The 12,130-nt window shown below is 47.2% G+C and overlaps 1 protein-coding gene across 7 annotated transcripts in view; it reads right to left on the bottom strand.

Annotated features, from left to right (window-relative positions):
* Nucleotides 1-12,130, bottom strand: part of LOC129816539 (mitogen-activated protein kinase kinase kinase kinase 4-like) — a 110,016-nt gene that overhangs the window by 3,870 nt on the left and 94,016 nt on the right. The window lies entirely within an intron of this gene.

Genomic DNA, 12,130 nt, shown 5'->3' with positions numbered 1-12,130 from the left:
TGGTTCCCAATCAGAGGCAGCTGTCAATCGTTGTCTCTGATTGAGAACCATACTTAGGTAGCCTGTTCCCACCTGTGTTTGTGGGTAGTTGTTTCCTGTTTTGTGTTTTTTCACCTTACAGGACTGTTTCGTGTCGTTCACTCTCTTTGTTGTTTTTTGTCATTCAGTGTTCAGTTTATTTAATTAAATTTGCTATGAACACTTACCACGCTGCGTGTTGGTCCGATGATACCTATTCCTCATCATCAGACGAAGAGGAGAGTCATTACAGAACTACCCACCACCAAAGGACCAAGCAGCGTGGTAGGAAGGAGCAGCAATTGATGGACTCCTGGACATGGGAGGACATTTTGGACGGCAAGGGACCCTGGGCACAGACGGGAGGGTATCGCCGTCCTAAAGAGGAGCTGGAGGCAGCCAAAGCGGAGCGGCGACGCTACGAGGAGTTAGCTCGAGGAGAGGTGCACGAGGGGCAGCCCCAGAATTATTGTTGGGGGGGCACACGGGGAGATTGGCGGAGTCAGGTAGGAGACCTGAGCCAACTCCCCGTGCTTACCGGGTGGAGCATCGTACTGGTCAGGCACCGTGTTATGCGGTGGAGCGCACGGTGTCTCCAGTACATGTTCATAGCCCGGTGCGCTACATCGCAGCTCCTCGCATCGGCCGGGCTAGAGTGGGCATCGAGCCAGGGCGGGTTGTGCAGGCTCGTTGCTCGAGACCTCCAGTGCGCCTCCACGGCCCAGTGCATCCGGTGCCTCGGCCAAGGACAAGGCCTCCTGCATGTCTCCCCAGCCTGGTGAGTCCTGTGCCTGTGCTAAGCCCTAACCATCCTGCATGTCTCCCCAGCCTGGTGAGTCCTGTGCCTGCTCCCAGAGCCAGGCCTCCTGTTTGTCTCTCCACTCCAGTGATAATCCATGCCACAAAGCCTCCAGCGGTGATCCATGGCACGAAGCCTCCAGCGGTGATCCATGGCACGAAGCCTCCAGCGGTGATCCATGGCACGAAGCCTCCAGCGGTGATCCATGGCACGAAGCCTCCAGCGGTGATACATGGCACGAAGCCTCCAGCGGTGATCCATGGCACGAAGCCTCCAGCGGTGATCCATGGCACGAAGCCTCCAGCGGTGATCCATGGCACGAAGCCTCCAGCGGTGATCCATGGCACGAAGCCTCCAGCGGTGATCCATGGCACGAAGCCTCCAGCGGTGATCCATGGCACGAAGCCTCCAGCGATGATCCATGGCACGAAGCCTCCAGCGATGATCCATGGCACGAAGCCTCCAGCGATGATCCATGGCACGAAGCCTCCAGCGATGATCCATGGCACGAAGCCTCCAGCGATGATCCATGGCACGAAGCCTCCAGCGATGATCCATGGCACGAAGCCTCCAGCGATGATCCATGGCAAGAAGCCTCCAGCGGTGATACATGGCAAGAAGCCTCCAGCGGTGATACATGGCACGAAGCCTCCAACAAAGGCCGCCAGTCCGGAGCCTCCAGCGACGCCCTCTAGTCCGGGGCCTCCAGCGACGCCCTCTAGTCCGGGGCCTCCAGCGACGCCCTCTAGTCCGGGGCCTCCAGCGACGCCCTCTAGTCCGGGGCCTCCAGCGACGCCCTCTAGTCCGGGGCCTCCAGCGACGCCCTCTAGTCCGGGGCCTCCAGCGACGCCCTCTAGTCCGGGGCCTCCAGCGACGCCCTCTAGTCCGGGGCCTCCAGCGACGCCCTCTAGTCCGGGGCCTCCAGCGACGCCCTCTAGTCCGGGGCCTCCAGCGACGCCCTCTAGTCCGGGGCCTCCAGCGACGCCCTCCAGTCCGGGGCCTCCAGCGACGCCCTCCAGTCCGGGGCCTCCAGCGACGCCCTCCAGTCCGGGGCCTCCAGCGACGCCCTCCAGTCCGGAGCCTCCAGCGACGCCCTCCAGTCCGGAGCCTCCAGCGACGCCCTCCAGTCCGGAGCCTCCAGCGACGCCCTCCAGTCCGGAGCCTCCAGCGACGCCCTCCAGTCCGGAGCCTCCAGCGACGCCCTCCAGTCCGGAGCCTCCAGCGACGCCCTCCAGTCCGGAGTAGCCAGAGTCTCCCTCCTGTCCGGAGCAGCCAGAGTCTCCCTCCTGTCCGGAGCAGCCAGAGTCTCCCTCCTGTCCGGAGCAGCCAGAGTCTCCCTCCTGTCCGGAGCAGCCAGAGTCTCCCTCCTGTCCGGAGCAGCCAGAGTCTCCCTCCTGTCCGGAGCAGCCAGAGTCTCCCTCCTGTCCGGAGCAGCCAGAGTCTCCCTCCTGTCCGGAGCAGCCAGAGTCTCCCTCCTGTCCGGAGCAGCCAGAGTCTCCCTCCTGTCCGGAGCAGCCAGAGTCTCCCTCCTGTCCGGAGCAGCCAGAGTCTCCCTCCTGTCCGGAGCAGCCAGAGTCGCCCTCCTGTCCGGAGCAGCCAGAGTCGCCCTCCTGTCCGGAGCAGCCAGAGTCGCCCTCCTGTCCGGAGCAGCCAGAGTCGCCCTCCTGTCCGGAGCAGCCAGAGTCGCCCTCCTTTCCAGTGCAGCCAGAGTCTCCCTCCTGTCCGGTGCAGCCAGAGTCTCCCACCTGTCTGGAGCAGCCAGAGTCTCCAAATCTGAGATTTGTAGTTTTTCAAGTCATTGCCTATCAAATATACAGTGTCTATGGGGTCATATTGCACTTCCTAAGGCTTCCACTAGATGTCAACAGTCTTTATAACCTTGGTTGATGCTTCTACTGTGAAGGAGGGGGGAATGAGAGCTGTTTGAGTCAGGGGTCTGGCAGAGTGCCACGAGCTCAGTCTCGCGCGCTCCCGTGAGAGTTAGCTGCGTTCCATTGCATTTCTACAGACAAAGGAATTCTCCGGTTGAAACATTATTGAAGATTTATGATAAAAACATCGTAAAGATTGATTCTATACTTTGTTTGACATGTTTCTACGAACTGTAATATGACTTTTCGTCTGAACTTTCACCTGGACTTGCCCGTGCCCCCTGAGTTTGGATTTGTGTACTAAACGCGTGAACAAAAAGGAAGTATTTGGACATAAATGATGGACTTTATCGAACAAAACAAACATTTATTGTGGAACTGGGATTCCTGGGAGTGCATTCTGATGAAGATCATCAAAGGTAAGTGAATATTTATAAAGCTATTTCTGACTTCTATTGACTCCACAACATGGCAGGTACCTGTATGGCTTGTTTTTGTGTCTGAGCGCTGTACTCAGATTATTGCATGGTGTGCTTTTTCCGTAAAGTTTTTTTGAAATCTGACACAGCGGTTGCATTAAGGAGAAGTTTATCAAAAGTTCCATGTATAACACTTGTATATTTTATCAATGTTTATTATGAGTATTTCTGTAAATTGATGTGGCTCTCTGCAAAATAACAGGATGTTTTGGAGGCAAAACATTACTGAACATAACACGCCAATGTAAACTAAGATTTTTGGATATAAATATGAACTTTATCGAACAAAACATACATATATTGTGTAACATGAAGTGCTATGAGTGTCATCTGATGAAGATTATTATCCTATTTGACTCAGCCATTGCCCGTCAAACATTTTTTAATCTCCCACTTCAGTTCGCTGCAGCTAGCGACTGGAAAGAGCTGCAAAGAACACTCAAAATTGACAGTTTTATCTCCATCTCTTCATTCAAAGGCTCAATCATGGACACTCTTACTGACAGTGTGGCTGCTTTGCGTGATGTATTATTGTATCTACCTTCTTGCCTTCTTGTGCTGTTGTCTGTGCCCAATAATGCTTGTACCATCTGGTGCTGCTGCCATTTTGTGTTGCTACCATGTTGTTGTCATGTGGTGTTGCTACAATGCTGTGTTGTCATGTGTTGCTGCCATGCTATGTTGTCTTAGGTCGCTCTTTATGTAGTGTTGTGGTGTCTTGTCCTATATTTGTATTTTTAATCCCAGCCCCCATCCCCGCAGGAGGCCTTTTGCCTTTTGGTAGGCCGTCATTGTAAATAAGAACTTAACTGACTTGCCTAGTTAAATAAAGGTTAAATAAAAATAAATGAATAAAAACATTGGTTAGTTACCACTGCCACAAAGTCACAACTGTTGGACCTGTCTCCATGCTGCTGTGCTGTTTGTTGCTACTTGGCTACCTACCAACCTTTTGGTTATTACTTTTACTAACTGTTTAAAACCTGTTAAGGCTAGGGGGTGCTGTTGTCACTATTTATGGTAATCGTGTAATTTTTGAAACGGCTTCCTACAAAATTCTTGATCGTACAATATGCATATTATTATTATTATTGGATAGAAAACAGTCTATAGTTTCTATAGGAGTTGAAATTTTGTCTCTAAGTGGAACAGAACTCATTCTACAGCAATTTCCCTGACATGGAGTCAGATTTCAGAAATTTTGTCCCCTGTTCTGGAGTCAGTTTTAAGGCCACTGTTATTCCTATGAGTATACGGACACTGCTTACGTCTTCCCCTGGATGCCTTTACGTGATGACGATTTGAATGGTGTCGATTGCGCAATCACAGGCACTATAAATGAAAAAACCCTGTATGTAGGAACTCTTTTCTTGGTGCGTCATGCGCGCGGAGGATACCGACCCACTGTTTTTCCAAGCACTAGTGAAGCCAGTTATATTTCTCCGGTCATATTTCTACTCGTTATAGGAGTTAAAAACATCATAAGGTAGTTAATTTAAAGCGTTTTATAGCAATTTATATCCGTTTAGTGCGATTTTGGGACATTTATTTCTGAGACACTGTGAATCTCTGGGCACGCTTCAAGTTCATGCCGAACGCAGTTGGCATTTCCACATGGCAAGAGGACAGCTTTCCACCAAAAGACGATTAGACCCAAGAAAGGATGCTTTGCCCAAGATTCTGATGGAAGAACAGCTCAAAGTAGGAACAATTTATTATGATAAATCGTGTTTCTGTCGAAAAATGTTAGTGGCTTAGGACGCCCTTTTTTTTTAACTTAGCTTCGCTTGGCGCAAACTGTATTGAAAAGTAAGGATAATTAAAAAAATGTAATTCTGCGATTGTATTAAGAATTAAATTGTCTATCAATCGCTGTCCACCCTATATTTTTTAGTCACGTTTATGAGTATTTATGTATACGACTAGATCACTGTCTAATATGGCGCACGAACATTTTCTTACCAGCTGGGCTACTTTTCTCATTGTTTAACCATGATTTTGGTGGCTAAATATGCACATTTTCGAACAAACTGTATATGTATGTTGTAATGTGATGTTACAGGAGTGTCATCTGAAGAATTCTGAGAAGGTTAGTGAAAAAATTAATATATTTTGGCGATGTTTACGTTATCGCTCTCTTTGGCTAAAATCAATGCTGGGGTAATGTTTGCACATGTGCTATGCTAATATAACGATTTATTGTGTTTTCGCTGTAAGACACTTAGAAAATCTGAAATATTGTCTGTATTCACAGGATCTGTGTCTTTCGATTAGTGTATGCTGTGTATTTTTACGAAATGTTTGATGATTAGTAGTTAGGTAAACACGTTGCTCATTGTAATTATTCTAGTCCATTTGTGACGGTGGGTGCAATTGTAAACTATGCCATCTACCTGAAATATGCACATTTTTCTAACAAAACCTATCCTATACCATAAATATGTTATCAGACTGTCATCTGATGAGTTTTTTTCTTGGTTAGTGGCTATCAATATCTTAGTTTAGCCGAATTGGTGATAGCTACTGTTGTTGGTGGACAAAGTAAAGATGGTGGATTATGCTAATGTGTTTTTAGCTAATAGATTTACATCTTTACATATTGTGTCTTCCCTGTAAAACATTTAAAAAATCGGACATGTTGGCTGGATTCACAAGATCTGTGTCTTTCATTAGCTGTATTGGACTTTAATGTGTAAAAGTTAAATATTTAAAAAATATATTTTTTTTTGAATTTCGCGGCTCTGCCTTTTCAGTGGGGGTGGGGGGGGGTGTGCCGCTAGCGGAACGTGTGTCCTTGAAAGGTTAATCAAAATCTGCATTTAACACATTTACCAATGTCTTAGTTTTTACCTCGCTCTACTATTTTCATTTAACTTTTTCACCCTGGACGCTTTATCTGGACATGGTTCTACAGGACCTCCACCAGCCAAAGCTAAGTAGTAACATTAACACCATGACATTTAATTGCAGTAGCTGTACTCATAATATACAGAAGAACTATCGCCTTATGGTGAGGATAGCCGTGTTGCAAGCACAGCTTCAGATGCAATCGTTAGGCAAGGGCAATTTTTATTTTTATTTTACTAAATTTTATCCCATTTTCTCCCCAATTTTCGTGGTATCCAATCGCTAGTAATTACTATCTTGTCTCATCGCTACAACTCCCGTACGGGCTCGGGAGAGACGAAGGTCGAAAGCCATGCGTCCTCCGAAGCACCACCCAACCAAGCCGCACTGCTTCTTAACACAGCGCGCCTCCAACCCGGAAGCCAGCCGCACCAATGTGTCGGAGGAAACACCGTGTACCTGGCCCCCTTGGCAAGGGCAATTTTAAGGATGAAACAGCATCTGTGCAACCAGTAAGTACAGATAGTAGTATAAATATCCCCACACATTACCCGCAGCCGGACAATTTTCTGGAAAGAAATGCTGTCGGCATACTCAGCCGGTGTCGCTCATTCAGCCGGTGTCGCTCATTCAGCCACAGAAACTTTCAACCGGTTTTCCCCTTTTAGCAACGACTCAGAGTCAGAGGCAGAGCCTTCTCAGGTCTCTCCTCCACCCGTTACGGGGTCTGAGCTGCCGAAGCCTCCCATTATTAGCTCTGACAAATTGAAAACCCTAGTCATTGGCAACTCCATAACCCGCAGTATTAGACTTAAAAATAATCCTCTAGCGATCATACACTGTTTACCAGGGGGCAGGGCTACCGACGTAAAGGCTAATCTGAAGAGAGTGCTGGCTAAAGCTAAAACTGGCGAGCGTAGAGAGTATAGGGATATTGTTATCCACGTCGGTACCAACGATGTTAGGATGAAACAGTCAGAGGTCACCAAGAGCAACATAGGTTCAGCCTGGAAATCAGCTAGAAAGATGTGTCGGCATCAAGTAATTGTCTCTGGCCCCATCCCAGTTAGGGGGAGTGATGAGCTCTACAGCAGAGTCTCACAACTCAATCGCTGGTTGAAAACTGTTTTCTGCCCTTCCCAAAAGATAGAATTTGTAAATAATTGGCCCCCTTTCTGGGACTCACCCACAAACAGGACCAAGCCTGGCCTGCTCAGGAGTGACTGACTCCATCCTAGCTGGAGGGGTGCTCTCATCTTACCTATGAACATAGACAGGGCTCTAACTCCTCTAGCTCCACAATGAGATAGCCTGCTGCCTAGCCTGCAACCTGTTAGCCAGCCTGCCAGCTCAGTGGAGTCTGCCACTAGCACAGTCAATGTAGTCAGCTCAACTATCCCCATTGAGACAGTGTCTGTGCCTCGATCTAGGTTAAGGAAAACAGAAAATGGCGGTGTTCGCTTTAGCAATCTCACTGAAATAAAGACCTCCTCCATTCCTGTCATTATTGAAAGAGATTGTGATATCTCACATCTCAAAATAGGGTTACTTAATGTTAGATCCCTCACTTTCAAGGTAGTCATAGTCAATTAACTAATCACTGATCATAATCTTGATGTGATTGGCCTACCTGAAACATGGCTTAAGCCTGGTGAATTTACTGTGTTAAATGTGGTCTCTCCTCCTGGTTACACTAGTGAGCGACTAGTGAGCGTCTAGTCATGTAATCTATGCAGCCTAATCAATCACTCTTTATAGCTACTGTTAACAGGCCTCCTGGGCCGTATACAGCGTTCCTCATGGAGTTCCCTGAATTCCTATCGGACCTTGTAGTGATGGCAGATATTCACATTTTTGGTGTCTTTAATATTCACATGGAAAAGTCCACAGACCCACTCCAAAAGGCTTTCTGAGCCATCATCAACTCAGTGGGTTTTGTCCAACATGTCTCCGGACCTACTCATTGCCACAGTCATACCCTGGATCTAGTTTTGTCCTGTGAAATAAATATTGTGGATCTAAATGTTTTTCCTCATAATCCTGGATCTCGGACCACCATCTTATTACGTTTGCAATCGTTAACAAATCTGCTCAGACCCCAACCAAGGATAATCTAAAGCCGTGCTATAAATTCTCGGACAACCCAGATTCCTAGATGCCCTTCCAGACTCCCTCCACCTACCCAAGGACGTCAGAGTACAAAATCGGTTAACCCCCTATCCGAGGATCTAAATAAAACAATGCGTAATAACCTAGATGCAGTCACACCCCTAAAAACAAAAAATATTTGTCACAAGAAATTAGCTCCCTGGTATACAGAAAATACCCGGGCCCTGAAGCAAGATTCCAGAAAATTGGAACGGAAATGGCCCTCCACCAAATTGGAAGTCATCCGACTAGCTTGGAAAGACAGTACTGTGCAATATCGAAGAGTCCTCACTGCTGCTCAATCATCCAATTTTTCCAACCAAATTGCAATTTAAGCAAATTACGGACTCCTCTTTGAATCTGCCTATTTCTCCATAGCTCAGTTGTCCTGAGTCTGCAAAGACTGTCAGGACCTTGGATCAATGGAGACAAGTTTTCTAATCCTGTATCTCTTGACACATTCATGAAAATAGTCATGGCCTCTAAACCTTCAAGCTGCATACTGGACTCTATTCCAACTAAACTACTGAAAGAGCTACATCCTGTGCTTGACCCTCCTATGTTTAACATAATAAATGGCTCCCTATCCACTGGATGTGTACCAAACTCACTAAAAGCGGCAGTAATAAATTCTCTTGAAAAAGCTAAACCTAGAGATAATGTTATCCACGTCGGCACCAACGATGTTAGGATGAAACAGTTAGAAGGTCACCAAGCGCAACATAGGTTCAGCCTGGAAATCAGCTAGAAAGATGTGTCGGCATCGAGTAATTGCCTCTGGCCCCCTCCCAGTTAGGGGGAGTGATGAGCTCTACAGCAGAGTTTCACAACTCAATCGCTGGTTGAAAACTGTTTTCTGCCCCTCCCAAAAGATAGAATTTGCAGATAATTGGCCCTCTTTCTGGGACTCACCCACAAACAGGACCAAGCCTGGCCTGTTGAGGAGTGACGGACTCCATCCTAGCTGGAGGGGTGCTCTCATCTTATCTACCAACATAGACAGGGCTCTAACTCCTATAGCTCCACAATGAAATAGGGAGCAGGGCAGGCAGCAGGCTGTTAGCCAGCCTGCAAGCTTAGTGGAGTCTGCCACTAGCACAGTCAGTGTAGTCAGCTCAGCTATCCCCATTGAGACCGTGTCTGTGCCTTGACCAAGGTTGGGCAAAACTAAACATGGCGGTGTTCGCTTTAGCAATCTCACTGAAATAAAGACCTCCTCCATTCCTGACATTATTGAAAGAGATAGTAATACCTCACATCTCAAAATAGGGCTACTTAATGTTAGATCCCTCACTTCAAAGACAGTTATAGTCAATGAACTAATCACTGATCATAATCTTGATGTGATTGGCCTGACTGAAACATGGCTTAAGCCTGATGAATTTACTGTGTTAAATGAGGCCTCCCCTCCTGGTTACACTAGTGACCATATCCCCCGTACATCCCGCAAATGCGGAGGTGTTGCTAACATTTACGATAGCAAATTTCAATTTTCAAAAAAAAAAAAAGACGTTTTCGTCTTTTGAGCTTCTAGTCATGAAATCTATGCAGCCCACTTAATTACTTTTTATAGCTACTGTTTACAGGCCTCCTGTGCCATATACAGCGTTCCTCACTGAGTTCCCTGAATTCCTATCGGACCTTATAATATTCAAATTTTTGGTGATTTTAATATTCACATGGAAAAGTCCACAGACCCACTCCAAAAGGCTTTCGGAGCCATCATCGACTCAGTGGGTTTTGTCCAACATGTCTCTGGACCTACTCACTGTCACAGTCATACTCTGGACCTAGTTTTGTCCCATGGAATAAATGTTGTGGATCTTAATGTTTTTCCTCATAATCCTGGCCAATCGGACCACCATTTTATTACGTTTGCAATCGCAACAAATAATCTGCTCAGACCCCAACGAAGGAGCATCAAAAGTCGTGCTATAAATTCTCGGACAACCCAAAGATTCCTTGATGCCCTTCCAGACTCCCTCTGCCTACCCAAGGACGTCAGAGGACAAAAATCAGTTAACCACCTAACTGAGGAACTCAATTTAACCTTGCGCAATACCCTAGATGCAGTTGCACCCCTAAAAACATTTGTCATAAGAAACTAGCTCCCTGGTATACAGAAAATACCCGAGCTCTGAAGCAAGCTTCCAGAAAATTGGAACGGAAATGGCGCCACACCAAACTGGAAGTCTTCCGACTAGCTTGGAAAGACAGTACCGTGCAGTATTGAAGAGCACTCACTGCTGCTCGATCATCCTATTTTTCCAACTTAATTGAGGAAAATAAGAACAATCCAAAATGTATTTTTGATACTGTCGCAAAGCTAACTAAAAAGCAGCATTCCCCAAGAGAGGATGGCTTTCACTTCAGCAGTAATAAATTCATGAACTTCTTTGAGGAACATATCAGTGTGGATGACGGATCACCACCTCAAGCTGAACCTCGGCAAGACGGAGCTGCTCTTCCTCCCGGGGAAGGACTGCCCGTTCCATGATCTCGCCATCACGGTTGACAACTCCATTGTGTCCTCCTCCCAGAGCGCTAAGAACCTTGGCGTGATCCTGGACAACACCCTGTCGTTCTCAACTAACATCAAGGCGGTGGCCCGTTCCTGTAGGTTCATGCTCTACAACATCCGCAGAGTACGACCCTGCCTCACACAGGAAGCGGCGCAGGTCCTAATCCAGGCACTTGTCATCTCCCGTCTGGATTACTGCAACTCGCTGTTGGCTGGGCTCCCTGCCTGTGCCATTAAACCCCTACAACTCATCCAGAACGCCGCAGCCCGTCTGGTGTTCAACCTTCCCAAGTTCTCTCACGTCACCCCGCTCCTCCGCTCTCTCCACTGGCTTCCAGTTGAAGCTCGCATCCGCTACAAGACCATGGTGCTTGCCTACGGAGCTGTGAGGGGAACGGCACCTCAGTACCTTCAGGCTCTGATCAGGCCCTACACCCAAACAAGGGCACTGCGTTCATCCACCTCTGGCCTGCTCGCCTCCCTACCACTGAGGAAGTACAGTCCCCGCTCAGCCCAGTCAAAACTGTTCGCTGCTCTGGCACCCCAATGGTGGAACAAACTCCCTCACGACGCCAGGACAGCGGAGTCAATCACCACCTTCCGGAGACACCTGAAACCCCACCTCTTTAAGGAATACCTAGGATAGGATAAAGCAATCCTTCTGACACCCCCCCCCTTAAAAGATTTAGATGCACTATTGTAAAGTGGCTGTTCCACTGGATGTCATAAGGTGAATGCACCAATTTGTAAGTCGCTCTGGATAAGAGCGTCTGCTAAATGACTTAAATGTAATGTAAATGTAAGATCATGATCATTAGAAAGCAAATTATGGACTTCTCTTTAAATCTGCGTATTCCTCCAAAGCTCAGCTGTCCTGAGTCTGTACAACTCTGCCAGGACCTAGGATCAAGAGAGACACTTAAGTGTTTTAGTACTATATCTCTTGACACAATGATGAAAATAATCGTGGCCTCTAAACCTTCAAGCTGCATACTGGACCCTATTCCAACTAAACTACTGAAAGAGCTGCTTCCTGTGCTTGGCCCTCCTATGTTGAACATAATAAACGGCTCTCTATCAATCGGATGTGTACCAAACTCACTAAAAGTGGCAGTAATAAAGCATCTCTTGAAAAAGCCAAACCTTGACCCAGAAAATATAAAAAACTATCGGCCTATGTCGAATCTTCCATTCCTCTCAATTGTTTGGGAAAAAGCTGTTGCGCAGCAAAACTCACTGCCTTCCTGAAGACAAACAATGTATACGAAATGCTTCAGTCTGGTTTTAGACCCCATCACAGCACTGAGACTGCACTTGAAGGTAGTAAGGTAGTGAAGGTAGTAAATTACCTTTTAATGGCGTCAGACCGAGGCTCTGCATCTGTCCTTGTGCTCCTAGACCTTAGTGCTGCTTTTGATACCATCAATCACAACATTCTTTTGGAGAG

The sequence above is a fragment of the Salvelinus fontinalis genome, chromosome 19 (assembly GCF_029448725.1).
Source record: "Salvelinus fontinalis isolate EN_2023a chromosome 19, ASM2944872v1, whole genome shotgun sequence".
NCBI lineage: Eukaryota > Metazoa > Chordata > Actinopteri > Salmoniformes > Salmonidae > Salvelinus > Salvelinus fontinalis.
This window is presented reverse-complemented; position numbering and strand designations above follow the sequence as displayed.